General features: G+C 41.8%; 1 long non-coding RNA gene across 1 annotated transcript; it reads right to left on the bottom strand.

Annotated features, from left to right (window-relative positions):
- Positions 1–236: 236 nt before the first annotated feature.
- On the bottom strand, positions 237–15,655 carry LOC141973467 (uncharacterized). The gene is made up of 4 exons (XR_012635530.1): positions 15,066–15,655; positions 12,718–12,955; positions 4,783–4,859; positions 237–1,332 (listed from the first exon to the last, which is right to left on the bottom strand). It is a non-coding gene; the product is annotated as an uncharacterized LOC141973467 (long non-coding RNA).
- Between the last annotated feature and the right edge of the window lie 395 nt (positions 15,656–16,050).

The raw sequence follows: 16,050 nt of genomic DNA, 5'->3' as shown, positions 1-16,050 counted from the left end.
CCCAGATGACAACTGAGATCCACGCAGCCGCTCACTCACTCCTTCCCAGCCAGTGCTGTGAAGGAGAAAAAATTAAAGTCTCTGGAATCTAGATGAGGACAGGGAGGGTTTTCTCACCCATTAAAACGGTCACAGGCAAAAAAGACAGACTTGTTAGAAGAAGAAAAACAGAACATCACTTTCATTCAAACAGTAACAAAACCAACAATTAACAGACAGAATGGGACAATGAGAAACATTACCATATCTCTTAAAAGACTTCCCCCCACCCCTCCCTTCTTCCAGAGCCCAGCTTTTGTTCCCGATATCTCTACCTCCTCCTCCAGGGGCGCAGGGGGCAGGGGATGGGGGGTGCGCCAGCCAGCTTCCCCCTGCTCCACGTGGCATCCCTCTCATGGCAGACAGTGCTCCACAAACCTTCTCCATCATGAGTCCTCCCAACAGGATGCATTGTTCTCGAGATGCTCCGGCGTGCGTCACCCCCACATGCTGCAATCCTCCCAGCGCCGAACTACAACAGCGGGGGCTGCTTCTTCTCAGAGAGCTCCGGCCTAGTGCAGCTGCCTGCTCGGTGTGGGGTCCTCCACAGGCCGCAAGCAGATATCTGATACCCCGGTGACCTCCATGGGTGTCAGGAGGAGGGGGGTGGCCCTGCCGTCTAACACGTAATACAAAGCGGGTCCATGCTCCGGCGCACCTCGCCCCCTTCCCTCCTCCTTCCTTCCAGGGACCTCAGTGTTCACATAGATGTCCTCATAACTCCTCCCCAAAGTCCCCAGCTCTCAGATTCCCCTTCTTAAATACGTTATCACAGAGGTGCAGCCATCACCACTAATTGGCTTGGCCTTGGCCAGAGGTGGGTCCAAACTGGAGCTGGGGGAAGCTTCGAGAAGCTTCTCCCAGGGGCCACCACTGTAACCCCCTCCCCTGCTGCCAAATCCTGCCACATAAACCCAGCACAACCAGTGACCACTCACTCATGGAAGTTGCATTTAGAAGTGCTAGGAAGAACAGTACCCTCTCAAAACCACAAGTCATATTGCCCCAATGATAGAATTGCTTTTTTACATCCAGGAATACTCTGCATAGGCCATCACCTCTATTCTCTTCAAAAAAGCTGAAGACGCTTTGTTAATTTTCAAGCTGTAAGGGAGAAAGCTTTCTCACCTCTGCAACAGCATCAGAACGAGCAGAAGATGAAATGGTTGTCCTAGTGACCAGCATTGCAGGGAGGAGGTAATGAAGGAAATGGCTGCCATGTTTTTTTATGATCATTTTCTTCTTTCCTTCCCTGGGCTTCCTGTTACAGCGTGTTCACACACTAAGCAATGGCTGAGAAAACAAGAAAGATTCTGGTGAAAATTTCTCATTGTTAAAAGGAACCTGGAGCTTATAATACTGCAATCACCAGTATGTGCTTCTGCCATCACCAGTATATGATGCTGGTCCCCAAGCACATGCAAGGGATGCTTGCATTTGTGACAGCACTGCCATCTATATAAGGCAACAACTCTTGCATTTAACAATCTTCTTTCTGCTGCCTATTGAAGAAATAGCCCTCATCATCATTTATGCCTGCCACTACTGAAAGACCCTTCTCCATGCACACTATTTGGCTGCAACCTTGTGTTTTCTTAACACAGTAATTATTTGCACAACGAGGGAAAGTGTTAGCCATACTTTCCACTCTTCTTTTTTGGACTACATTCCAACTGCTGTGCACACAAGCCCAGTACTCCTGCAAGCAGCGTGTGCCAGACCCATCCATGCTGTGGACAGACGAGTTACTGCACATTAGTCTCATAAAATTTACCTCACTATGGGCAGAATACAGTCACTTGCCCTTGCCAGTAAACCTGGCCTGGTGCTGCCCTACCCAACTGCAGAGTCAAACCAAAGCTATGAATACAGAAGTCATGTACAAAGAAGAATCCCAGAAGTAATACAAGACCAGTTTCTGAGCTGTCTTGTTTGGGTGCTAGGGAAGGGGAATAAAGGCCTCCAGTTAAAAGAGGAAGAAAAAATTGGGACCCTACATCAACTAATTCCTTCAAAATTATTTCCTTCCAGTGATTACACAGCACAGACAACAGCAGTACTGATTCCATGAACACAAACACTCTAATAAACTAGATGAAGCATAAAACTTTCTAATATTATGTATAGATTTAAACAATTAGGGGCAAAATCAAGCTGTATTTCCTCCAGAGCTAGTTCTTCCCCCATAGAGAGGTAAATTCTTATTAGAATAAATATTTAGAAACAAGCAAAAGCCTTTTTGTTTTTGTTTTCTGCTTAATTCTTCCCAAATCATAGCCTGCCCTGATGTCAAACCAAGCACAACTCTAATATCTGATATCTAATTGCAAAAAGACACCAAATATGAAAGGATAAAAGGCTGTTCCTAGAGTCTGGTCTTCTAAAGCTGTTATTCTATCCACGTGTTTCCTGCTCTTTTTTTTGCAACCTATCATGCATTTAGGGTGTGCATTGTGTAATAAATAATTATCACCCATATCAGTAAGCAAAGTGTTAAAGAAGAAAGAGCCCTACTGCAATACTTAGAATCAAACTGTTAAAGCAGATTCACTTCCTCATGTAACTCCTTCCAACTTCTTTGAAGTTCAAACCCTTTCACCATACTTTCTTCTTTCTCACCAGTTTGACTTTTTACTCAGCAGCATGCAACTCATTGTGTTAATACCATTGCAAAAGTGGCAATGATGCATATGCCAAAGAGTTGGATCTGGTGGCATGGGAGGTACCAAACACTGAGCTGCAAATGAGAATATGTCCTTTGGCTCAAGCATGGTGTCTAGAAGGTTATATCCTTGTAAGTTTGTATTAAATAGCTTTTTGTAACTGGGATATCAGCCTTATTCTATTCCCTTTTTCATCACCAGTTTGTCTCACAGGCATACTGCTGGTAGCAATATGGGAAGCTAACTCACATGCCATATGTGAGGTCTGACAGAGCTGCTCTCCAAGCTGCTGCTGGGTCATTTTGTCTTGCCCTAAGAGTAGCAGGGCTTGCATGGTCTGAATAATGCAGCTGGGATGTTTGTTGCTAAAGTAATTACATTGTAGAAGCACTGTGTACTTCTCCTTCAGTTCTCCCAGTGAAGCTGCATCCAACAGAAATGAAAACAATGACTGTTCTGCTCATTGGGAGTTACAACTAAAAATCACTTCTTCCCCCTCCCCCCCAACCAAAAAACCCTCAGGATGTTTTTAGGACATCTCTTATTCTACTTACTTTCTCAAGTGTATCCTTGGCTGCAGAGGTTCAAAACACTCCATCTAATTGAGTACTAGATCCGTGTGATGTTCTAACCCGCTCTTCTACTTTATTAATATCACTACATCCTGCAGTTGGATTGCTCATTTTGCCCCAGACTATTTACCTTGGCAAAGAAATAGTAGTGGAAACCTATAATTTGTGCTACAGAACAGGTTGAGCAGAAGATTCTGTAAGCCTGCTTTACCTTACAGAACTAATTATCCCCCCAAACTCAGGGTTTTTCACAGCCATCATCAGTGTAGTATAGATAGGTTTAATAAAGAAATTAATATAGTCCTTTGTTGCGTAAAATTTAAATCAGAGATTAATACACGCCATCATGAATTCTGGCAACCTTGGGCTTGCACTTGTACTTGGCAACCAGAATGTACTAACGTGGAACAGGTATTTTGGGATATTGCAAAAGATTTACTCATAAGTGAAAAAGGGATCATATTCCCGGGTGGTTTGAATAATCTTCCACTTCCTTCTTTGACAGAACGGAAGAAACAGTCTGTTTAGTTTTCAGATTGATATTTTCTCACATCAGACAAGCAACTTCAACAATTATTAACTGTCCCTAGTAAGTAAGAAGGTGGCATAAAAGCATTCAAACTGTTTTGTCTGATGGTAGAGAATATAAAACCCTGAGCAAACCAACATCTTTTTTAAAGGAGAAATCAAGCCATGGATGAGAATCTCTACAAACAGCTATTTTGAACCACTTTTGTTATGCTTTTGTTCTCATGCTAAATATTTAGTAAAGTTTTACTGCCCATAGTAGACCTGTTAACTAGAATATAAATTTCTGAACTTGTTGCCTTTTGGAGGCACTTAATACCAAGTAACTCAGAAGTTCGATATATTGTGAAAAATCTTTGAAAAGAAGCTGTGAAATAACACATGCCAACACCAGCTGCAGTTATGCTTTTTCTAACCTTTTGGTTCACCACATGGCCCTATTCCTGGCAGCTTGCTCTCCACATCACTCCTCAACAGGCAACTCATAATCCTCCAAAAGTTCAAATTTAGAAACAAATAAACAAACAATCTGAGGGCAATGGTTATAGGTAAGGCACAAATGTGACTTCATGGGCTGGTTGGTATCACTGTATCTACTTTCATTTCAGTAATACATTAAGCCCATGACCCTATTAATTACCATACTGGGCTGAGACTTTGCATACATGTAAGGTTCAGATCACAATTCAGATTCAGATTGGTGGCCTCACCCAGTTCAGTAAGAACACTCATTTGTGCAAGTTTTTTTCAGTGTGAATGACATTATTACATTTGGTATCTCCATTCACTCTCACCGCAGCCAGATGGAAAATGCACATGGCTGAACCTGGAAGTTCAAGGAAGATCAGTACCTCTGTCCCGACCTTTCTGTGTAGGAATTTAATCAACTTCTGCTTTTATAATAGCTTTCTTATAGACTTGTTCCAAGGGCATGGATTAGTGAATTAATAAATAGAGGTTAACAAAAGACAATTGTTTACCTGAGCACTCAAAAATGCTGCCAAACTGGTATCAACTTCTTTATGCCAGTTGTCTAGTTTCTGAGTGAATGTCAACACTATATTTAAACAAAGACAATGTCAATATGGAGTTGAAAGCCCTTCACATTTCAGTCCTTAAAATATTGCTACAGTAGGCAAATAATTAAAGGTTATCCTCCACTTTCTTGACAAGTACCTCTGCTAAATACATTTGTATCGGAGAGCTTCCCTGTTTACAGTTTTTGATAAATTCATAAACCATGTCAGATTGTGACACATTCACAGCAGCCTCACTTGCCCAAGGGCACTTGAGGGATCTCAGAGGATTTATGACCGTTTCTCAGTAAATATTAGAACACATTAAGTGTCTAAAACCAAAATTCTGGCCAATAAGTATCTCTAACACCTTGATCTAATTGGTTGCTTAAACATGAAGCCAAATTCTGATTTCAAGTACCTCAGTTTAAATAGTAGACTTTAAAAAATCAATATAAAATATAATAGCTTACAGGAGAGCCTCACTCTATACTTTACTTCTTCACAGTGTAATGAAACCTTGTCAGTTTTACCTGTGTGGGCTAGTTGTTCATGCATATGTTTGCCAGGAATATGGATTATATTAAATTCTAAATTAGTAAAAAAGCTAAGTGTTTTTTATTTAGTAATTCCAAAGTTCAGGTAGTTATTTCCTGTGCATTAGTTATATATAGTGATTTTTATTCAATCAACTTATAGTCCTGAACAAATTTCTGAATAATTATGTCCGATACATGAAAGGTTCTCTAATGTATTCTTGCTTCCTTAGCAGAGCCTCAGTATGTTCAGCATTAACTGATATGATTAACATCTACCACTTCATTTTATGCTCCTTCACAAATAGAATGTGCGATGCACTATTATGCTGTGGTAGGAATGAGGAATTTTTTTTAAAATTTTGACTTTGCTTTGCACATAGCTGTTGCCATGCATGTATAGGAGAGAGGACAAATGGGATGGATGATACATGGTTGATTGGTTCTTTCTGTGAGAACACCAGGGCAGTTTCCCAGAATGGTCTGTCAATACATTAAACTTCTTTGTACAGAAAGCTGCAGCAGTATGCCAAAAACCAAAACAGTCAACACTGGACTTCACACTGAGCTTTAAGTGAATATTTACATGTTTTGGGCTCAGATAATAAATTGTGTTGAATATATCTTGAGATACTACACAGAAGGTGGTTGCAAGAAGCAAAGGTTTGGACAGTCATGTCAATGACTGCAGCAATGCAATATCTACATCTACGTAGAACATTTCTTCAGTAAACCTCAAAGCACTTCACTGAAGAAATAACTGCCCTCTTTATTTAATTCAGAAACTACAGATACCAGACAATCTATACATTGGGTACTCTTTCTTCCTGGTTTGCAATAGAAACACATTTTGCGTTTGCTTAAAGGCACAGCTTTAAGCTGCATTACTAGAAAAGTTTCTTTGTATTTATTTGAGTGCCGTTTTTCAGATTGAGATAACCTCTGTTTCTCATTGCTTTTCTGGCTTGGTGATAGAAAAAAAACCAGACTACAGGTCTTCTTACACAGCAGCTTTTTTTTCACTTCAGATTATTGAAAGAACACCGATTTGCTTGAATAATTTTCTCTATCAGTTTATAATCACTACAACTTGTTGGTGTCTGCTTGAACAGACATTTTTAGCATCACAGTTGATAATGATCTTTATTTTCCTTACTTTAGAAAACATGGGGAAGAAAGTGCTGTCTCGGATTACTGGTAAATTAAAACTAAGTCCACTGGTTCCCAGTGCTGGTTTAAACCCTTTTGGTGAACACCATCCTAAGGCACAGAGAGCAGCCAGCTGACAGATCAATTATTAAAAGTAAATAAAATGTCAAATATATGGATTTAATTATGATATTTGAGACAAGAAGCCTTTGTGCAGGCTGGAGTCTTTTTGAGGATGCAGTTCAAATCTTCATATGTGGGTCTTGAAGGAAAAACAGTTTTTTTCAGGGTGGCAACAATCCTACTTCCTAGCAGAGCTACAGAGATGATTTCAGACATGTGCCAGCAAGCTGGGACACAAAACCACAGCAGATTATTTCTTTATAATATTTTTCACTGCTAAACTGTTTTACCTTATAGTGCAAACCCCTGACTTTTGCTTGAAAATCAGGCTTGTTTGGTTTTTTGTGTGTTTATTTACTTATTTTACAAACCTCTTCCTTATATAGAGTTGTTTCACTGTTTCAAGAGGTTATCAGCAGCATAAGATCCCTCTGGACTTCTCACAAGGAAAAAGGTATGGTATTTTTCAAAAGTTTCATTCTTTTAACAACTGAAAAACTTTTAAGAGAATAGAGTTGCTCTTCAGGACTTACTACAATACTATGAGGAAATGAAACCCTTTCTTTCTCACAAGCTTCCTAATTGTAACTCATCACTGCGAGGTCAATACTTCCTGGATTTTTTGGTGGGGTTTTTTGTACCTCTGCCACAAAACGCCACCACCTATGAACACTAGATGATAAAACTGGGCTTGGGAAAAGAAAGACCAATGGAAAAATATTCAAAGAGATACAGCAGGAAATTTGTCCCCCAGAAAGGCTCAATGGAGCTGCTGAAAACAAATATGAGAAGAAAAATTATTTTTCCTGAATATTCAAGATTACTTTAATAATTGATAAGTGAAACTATATGTGTATCAGATTGCACCAAGGAAAAGTACTGAGTATTGTGGCCTAGAAAGTATGAAACTGTTAAAAGATATCAGGTATGAAGTTCTTATAAGAGACCTCAATTTTATAGGCATTCTTAAAGTTTTAAGGAAGCTCCTGTTCATCTATCTGTGACAGACAAGAGACATTCAAACATGAATAAAATGTTTAAATACAACCCAGATTTAAACTTAGAATAAAAAAAGGAGTAGTGAAGTACAGAATGTAAATTGGTTATCCTGTAATTAGGATCCCGCATTTATCTTCCAGGGCAGAACAGTAATGGACTACATGACCAAACCACTAACTCTTGGGAACATAAAGAAACAAGACAGATTTGGAAACTTAAGTCTGCAAAATCAATAGGATGAGTTTGGAAAGGACACTGTGAAAGACTGTCTAAACTGTGCAATAAAATACACATCCCAGCAGTATCCAACCTTTTGGTGAAATTGCTGTATTTCCAAGAACTTAGGCCACCTGCAAAAGCCTCCAGACAAAGATGAAATTCCTAATAAAAATTAAAGTATATTCTTACTCTACAGTACACTGGTAGATTCCAGGAACTGTTCAACAGGCAGTCATATCTAGTAATATGAATAAACCCCTTGTAATTTATGGTAATGTGCAGTTTATATGATTATGTGATGTCTAAGCTTACAGTAACAAACATATACCAGGGGACGATTCTTATTACAGGTTCATGTGTACTAAATATACAAGTTAAAGACAATCTTGTGTTGCAGGAATTAGTCAACCACCACCTAGTTCATGTTAGAATTTATACAGATGCCACCTCAACAGGGCTCAGCTCTGCGTTCCTGCTTGAAGACAAGTCACCAATCCGCTGAGTAAACAAGTGGTTTATTTATCCAACATGCAGAGCAGCTTGAGCTGGGTGCCTCCAAGGAGGGACACCCATTGCAGACCATGCACTCTAATACACACCCTTAGAGACAGATTTTCTGGCATGTACCACCTGTTACCTGATGCCTAAGTCCAATCACTTAATTCTGATTGGTGGTCTCTTGATTTCTTATTATTGGTCGCCGGGCTGGTCTTCTTCTGAAGTTACCACATTCTCCAGGAATTGTTTCCCCGGCCCTTATCTTCATTCTGCTTGCATCTGCCCGTTTCATCCGCTCTGTGGTTGCAATGTTAGCTTTATCAAGTTTACTCTTGTGGCCTAAGGCTTCAAGTACTTTAGTTTTAAGTGCTAATAAGGCTACAAAGGCCAACAATTGTCAACATTTGGAAATACACAGATTATGATTTACTTAGAGAATGGAGCACCTAGTCCAGTAATGGAAAATATCATTCTATAAAATTTATTCACAGCTGGCATAATAGAAAGGAACTCCCATGGGAGTACTGGAAAATTAAGGTGTTCAGATCTCATATTTCTGCAGTTTCTCAGGAATCATATATAGGATACCTTTATGAAGTTGCTATACAGAGAGACTGACTGCCCAGATGGACAGAGCAGGACATTGTATTTCCAGCATAGCAAATTTTGGTAAATTACCTCCTGAAAAATTTTCAGCTGATTCCAGCTAACAGAGCAACCCTGCTATAAAAAAGGAACCCACAATAACAGATAATGTGCAGTTAAAGTGTAAAAGAAAAAAAAAAATCAGCAATAACAGAAGTACTGCTTATTTTACAGAAATTAGAGAAAATGTCATAAACTAACATAGGGATATTATGAGTAGATGTTGACAGCTTGATGATAAAGAAGGAACAAAGTAAAGACAAGAGGCTAATGTAGATATAAATAACATATAAAGGAACTTTAGATTCATGGTCCTAAACTGGCATAAATTTGTTTGGAAATTCTGGAAAAAAATAAGTGTTGATACTGAAATTTTTTTCCCTCCTGTCTATAAGTAGCAATACCAGACAATCTAGCATGAAATCATATTAGCTATATATGTTATATCGACAACCCCAAAGTCTGTAACATTAGCAAAATGCAAATAGGAAACTTAGCATCAGATTACCAGTTTATATAACAACTGACAGCAAAAACTGTCATTGTAAAAAAATTATAACTAAATCAAAGATGCTGCTGATGTGATATAGGATCACATGTGTATAACCATTTATAGTGGAAAAAAAAAATGTTTATCTAGAAAAACATGAACACAAGAGACTATAAACCAGTTTATTGGGGAATTGTTCTTCACAGCTTGTACTGGGTTTGTGTGGCAAGGTTTTGGTAGTGGAGGGCTACATCGGGGGCTTCTGTGCAAAGATGCCAGAAGCTTCCTCCATGTCCTACAGAGCCAGTGCCAGCTGGCTCCAAGACAGACCAGCCACTGGCCAGGGCTGAGCCCATCAGTGATGGTGGCAGAGCCTCTGGGATAACGTATTAAGAAGGAAGAAAAACTGCTGTGTAACAGCAGCCAAAAGAGAGGAGTGAAAATACACGGGAAACAACACTGCAGACACCAAGGTCAGCGGAGAAGGAGCGGGGCGGTGCTCTAGGCACTGGAGCAGATTCCCGTGCAGCCCGCGGTGCAGCCCATGGAGAGGCAGCTGTGCCCCTGCAGCCCTTGGAGGTCCACGGCGGAGCAGAGCCGCCTGCAGCCGGGGGGGACCCCGCGCCAGAGCAGGTGGATGTGCCCAAAGGAGGCTCTGACCCTGGGGGACACACGCTGTTCCTGACAGACTGCACCCTGTGGAAAAGACCCACTCTGGAACAGTTTGTAAAGAACTCCAGCCCGTGGGAATGGCTCATGTTGGAGAAGATGGTGGAGGAGTGTCTCCTGTGAAGCAGCGGAACAGTGTGAGGAACCCTTCCCCTGAGGAGGAAGGAATAGCAGAGACGTGTGACGGACTGATCGCAACCCCTATTCCCTGTTCCCCTGCACTGCTTGGGGGATGAGGTAGAGAAATTGGGTGTGAGCTTAAACCCAGGAAGAAGGGAGGGGTGGGAGGAAGTGTTTTTAAGATTTGCTTTTATTTCTCATTATCCTACTCTGATTTGACTGGTAATAAATTAATTTTTTCCCCAAGTTGAGTCTGTTTTGCCCGTGATGGTAGTTGATGAGTGATCTCTCCCTGTCCTTACCTCTGCCCACAAGCTTTTCATTGTATTTGTCTCTCCCCTGTCCAGCTGAGGAAGGGGAGTGATAGAGCATCTTTGGTGGGCACCTGGTGTCCAACCAAGGTCAACCTACTACACAGCTATAACTACAGACCAACAAAGGGAGGAAGGAGAAATTAAATAAATTTAAATCGAAAATCTGGGCTATGAAATAGTTGATAGAAGATAGGAAAACCAAAGGAAGGGCTTGAGCAGAGAATTGCAGATACACAGTCCACAGTCCTTTCAAAAGCCTGTACTGAAAGCCTAAAGCAGTTATGAGACCAGGCCCTGAAACTCTTGAGTTGTCTGAAAAGTGTTGAGGAGAAATTGAAAAGTGTTGAAGAGAAATTAAACCAACTCAGACATTAGTTCGGAATTCCTGCTGTATACATACACATAGGTATATGTCTGCATATATGTATGTATGGGGGGTTTAAAATTTATATATAGAATATTGGTATTGATTTAATTTTACTTTGAGAGGGGGGACTTCCTGAGACAATTGATACTTTTCATAAATAATGTTTGGAAAAGTTTGAAAGGTTGAAGTTTGTCTAATTTGCTAGTGTCTTAGGAAGAGCTTGACAGATTCTCCTTATGGTTAAAATACTGGTCTTGCTAGACCATGCCAGACTGATCTTTCATCACTCCAGCCAAAGGAACCAGCAAGAGGAGTCATTCATTCCCCTGGCAGACATGTTAACACCAGGCCTGCTTCTCACCTCTTCAGTGCAATCAGCAGGTCACACTTCTAAACTGGACCAGAGTAACAAAAAATAACCTAAGCGGTCCTATTGGGTTTACTTGGCAAGGTCAGGGGGGTGGGAGCTGCAGGAGCAGCCTCTGCAAGAAGAGGCCAGGGGATGCTGCGTGCTGGATACAGCTGGTTCCAAATGACTCCAAGATGGACCCACTGCTGGCCAAAGCTGAGTCCGTCAGTGACAGTGGTGGCACCTCTGTGTAACATTTTTAAGAAAGAGTAAAAAACACTGCCCAGCAGGCTGTGAAAGAGGAGCAAGAAAAACATCGGAGAAACAGCCCTGCAGACACCAAGGTCAGTGGAGAAGGAGACGGAGCAAGTGCTCCAGATGCTGGAGCAGAGATTCCCCTGCAGCCCGTGGGGAAGACCATGGTGAGGCAGGCTGTGCCCCTGCATCCCACAGATGACCACAGTGGAGCAGATACCCACTTGCAGCCCGTGGAAGACCCCATGCCACAGCAGGTGAGGTGCCCTCAAGGAAGCTCCAGCCAGTGGAGAGCCCATGCAGGAGCATGTTCCTAGCAGAAGCTGCAGCCCAGGAGGGGACCCACGCTGGAGCAATTTGTGAAGGACTCTATCCTGTGGAGAAACTCATGCTAGAGCAGGGGAACAGTGTGCAGAGGAAGAGTGGCAGAGAGAAGCTGTTATGAACTGACCACAACCCCCCATTCCTCCTTCCCCTGCACCACTCAGGGGGGAGAACATAGAAGAGTCAGAAATGAAGGACTGAAGTTGAGCCTGGGAGGAAGCCAGAGGGGCTAGAGGTAAAGTAGGTTTAGTTTTGTTTCTTACCATTCTACTCTGTTCTTAACTGGCAGTAAATTAAAGTCATCTTTCCCAAGTTGAGTCTGTTTTGACCATAATAGTAACTGGTAAGCAACGTCCCTGTTTTCACTCCAGCCCATGAACTTTTCCATCTTATTTTCTCCCCCTGTCCTGTTGAGGTGGCAGAGTAAGAGAGCAGCTGGGTAGGCATCTGGCAGCAAGCCAAGGTCAAACCTACCACAGTGGTACAATAGGAGGCCCCTAATTTATCCAGTATATGTTTTACAGTTAATTTTGGCAACTCAAGGCTGCAATCTACTCCACCCTCTTTTTGATTCTGTAATTAGTAATAACTGCCAGCCAGTGTCTTGGAAGAAGTTTGTTCCAGGATGGCCTTGATCATGCAATACTGACACACATATTAAACTTACCTGAAAAATTTGCGTCTCAAAAAGTATGATGATTTTGTGTAAGCACACAACAGCTAAAATGAAAGAGTATTTCTAACAGTGGAAGAGTATTACACATATTCTGAGGTAGAAAACCTGACCTTCCCTTATTAATTTTAGCCATGAGCCATGTTCATCACTACAAATGAGTACTCACCCAAGTGAGAAGCCACTTTGATCCAAAGAGATGTATGCTACAATGTGTTTCAGAAATATTTTCTTGAAAGGGGTTTCTTTCTTCTCTCAGATGTTTTGTGTTACAGTGGTTTTGGCAGCTGTGATCATCTATCATCTTCTTCAGAACTTTTTTTTTTTTCCCCTCACACAGTGTTTGTGTTTCTGGTATCCCCTTCTGATTTATGCTAAGGCTCATCTTTTAAGAGTTCATCTGCAAACTGAAGATTAGAATTAATTTTTTCACGGAGCAAGCAGTGTGGAGAATCTAGGCAATAATGTTCTCATAAACTTTACAACAAAGGGAAATGTTACTAGGGGTGCTTACAGATAATACAAATTTCTGGATTGTAGCAACTCTTTCTTTAGTGAAGGCTAGTGTAGTAAAGGCACAGTCTCCATATTAAGAAATCTTCAAGCCCTAGCAGGATTCAAAACTGGGGTTAGGATCCTCTGTCTACCTAAGATTAGATATTAGGCTCTAACATCTTCCTGATGTTAGGTCTGAACTATCACAAGAAACAGATATTGGGATTACACCTATTAGACACAAAAACTCAGACAAGTGATCCTTTGAAAAGGTTAGCAGAGACACTATTAACATTACAAAATGCTAGGCCCTTGTCTGGCTTTTCAGAAAAGGGAAACTTCCTTAAAACTGGTAAAATTGAGAAAAGACAAGAATAAGCAGTAAGCATTAGGCTTAAAAAACTTTGCAGCTCAAACTTTTGACAAAGCATAAATAAAGGACTTTTAAAATATTCTATATTCTTCAGGTTTTCCAAAAGAAAGACTAAAAGGCTGGAGGCAGCTGTCAAATGACAAATGAGACACTAATACCAATTTAGAGAAAGCATACCTATGAGACAGATGCCCTCCTAGTGGAAATATATTTAAGCTGTATTCTCCTGCACTGTAACTGTGTAAGTTCATCCATGCACAGAAAAATGTTCTTGACACTTTCTCAATTATGTTGTTTGTATCCTTATTCTCACTGGACTTTTGGTCTTACCAGAGCTATTCAAATATTCATGTACAAATTGTTTTCATGCAAACCAGTCAAGATTTACAACAAAATCAATTATGTATTTTAAATTTCCCATATTTGTGACTTGCATCTTTTTCACTTTTGTCTGTATTTTGTCTCTAGGCTCCACTTTTTCCATTGTTTTATTTAATTCCTCTATCAATATTTCCAAAATTGTGAATGCCATCTCTTTTTCCTTTTTTACTTTATTTTGTTTCACAGCTGCGATGCAGTCTACATCTCTCACTGGTCTATGACACAGCAGGAAGAGCAGCTCGTGGGACCTGTGATCTTTGTATTCCAGCCTCTGGTTTTGAAGAGTGAAAATTGGGTAAAAACCCACTTTGTCAATTTTCTTTCAGGATCAGTTGACAACCATCCATGAAAGGAACCATAACTGAAACACAGTCCTTGAAATTTCACAAAGCTGCAATAAACAAATGATGAGTCTTTGCCAACGTGGTCAGACAAGTATCACAACCTCTCTAATCATGTCAGTCTATGAAGAAATCCACTTTCTACCTGTGCAAAAGTAAGAGAGTAAAAAACTTCTAAACTCCAGCTATCTAACCAAGTAACTACTTTCAGTTAATGACTTGAATGCTTTTTTTTTTTTCTCTCTGCAGGAAGTAGGAGAGTACTTTCCATTACTGCACCAAGATACATCAACTCTGGTGCTCTGCTTGTTTTGATCCAGCTTGCTTCCTTGCACCTGTAGCTGTGTAAGTAATGAAGGCAGGGGGAATGAAAAACAACGAAAGAAAACATCTGCCCCCCAAACTTACCCAGTTCACTCAAGGTCTTAAGAATACTTAGTGTTCAGCTCTACTGTTACATTACTACTTCTTGTACTGCAACAGCAATGCTGTCATGCTTTGCAAACGATTTAGCAAGAGAACAAACATTTAAATTTATGCTACCTGTGACTCACTGTTCTAATTTACATGCAAGACCAACAAGATACAGTCCTCGGCTGCAATCACTCTCTATGGGAAAAACAAGTAGGAAGTCTTACCCCCTCCTTCCAGAATTCTCACTCGTGTTGGAAATTTCTGTTACCAACCTCTCCTGGGTTTACAGAGGAAAGGCCTTTTCAGTATGGTGCTTCACCTGAAGTTCAGCCCTATAAATTACAGATACACTAGAAAGACCCTCTTTTTCCCCCCACCTGTCAGAAAAAGGGGTGGGCTGCCAGGCTAGCATGCAGTTATGCACACTACTTCTCTCCCGGAAGGTACATATATAAAGAAAATTTTCCTGACACATGACAAATTTGAGGTCTTCCAGTCCATTCCCAAACTAACCTGTCTGCTCTAAGTGATGACATGAGGACCCAGTTTCCTCTTTTCGTGGCATTGTCTCCTAGTGACAGCCTTGAAACCACATCTTCTCATCTTCTTGTTGGCTTTCAACCCCTTGATCCTGCTTACTCTGCAGATGCATGAACCTCCAGTGGGAGCTCACAACAGTGATGAGGAAAGGACAGGAGAGTCCTTTAGGCGTGCTTCGATCTGCCAAATCATACCGCCCTCCAGATAATGCTGATATGCAGGGCTTCTTGGGGAATGCTGCAAGCACTGTTCAAGCTGCTGCAGGCTGCAACACTTTGGTTTTTTTAATGAGGAAGATGCTTTCTTTGAACTTCCTATTTCCTTGGAACTTAATCTGTTTTCTTTTTAAGCACTTTGATAACATATTAAGAAGCTGCCTTCCCCAAAGTTTCACCTTCATGTTTCACAACTCTACACACCCTGTCGAGTATGTTTATCGTCGGGCAGACATTCGGTGTAACAAAGCGACCAACAAATAATCAGTCTTCCTCAGACTCTGTCTGGACACGCTTTTCTTCTGAGGGCTGCGAGTTTCGTACCCGGCTTACCAGAGAGGTGTGCTCCCTTCCACCACCCCCTCTCTTCCGCCGCTCGGTTTTTCCACCCACTGACACATTTAGAACACGGCTGCCCGCAGACGGCGAGAGCTGCGGGCAGCGCGGTGCCAGGTGGGCGCCGGGGGACCGGCGCTGCACACCCACACCGGCGGCAGCCCCGGCCCCGCGGGGTCCCCGCCGCAAACGCGCGGCGGCGGCCGCAACCGCCCAGCCCCCCCGGCGCCGTGGCGGTGACTCTGGCCCTCGCCCGCGGGGTGCCCCCGGGGCGGGCTGCCATGCCGCGCACCACCGCGCTGGTGGATGGTCGTTTCGGTGTGTGCCCTGGGGGTGCTACCTCCTCCTGAGAGGCCAGGCGGCCGTGAGAAAGCCCTCTGCGGCAAAGCCGTAGAGGAGTCGCCCCC

Source organism: Athene noctua, chromosome Z, assembly GCF_965140245.1.
Source record: "Athene noctua chromosome Z, bAthNoc1.hap1.1, whole genome shotgun sequence".
Taxonomy (NCBI): Eukaryota; Metazoa; Chordata; class Aves; order Strigiformes; family Strigidae; genus Athene; species Athene noctua.
The sequence above is the reverse complement of the archived record's forward strand: the minus strand, read 5'-3'. Positions and strand labels throughout refer to the sequence as shown.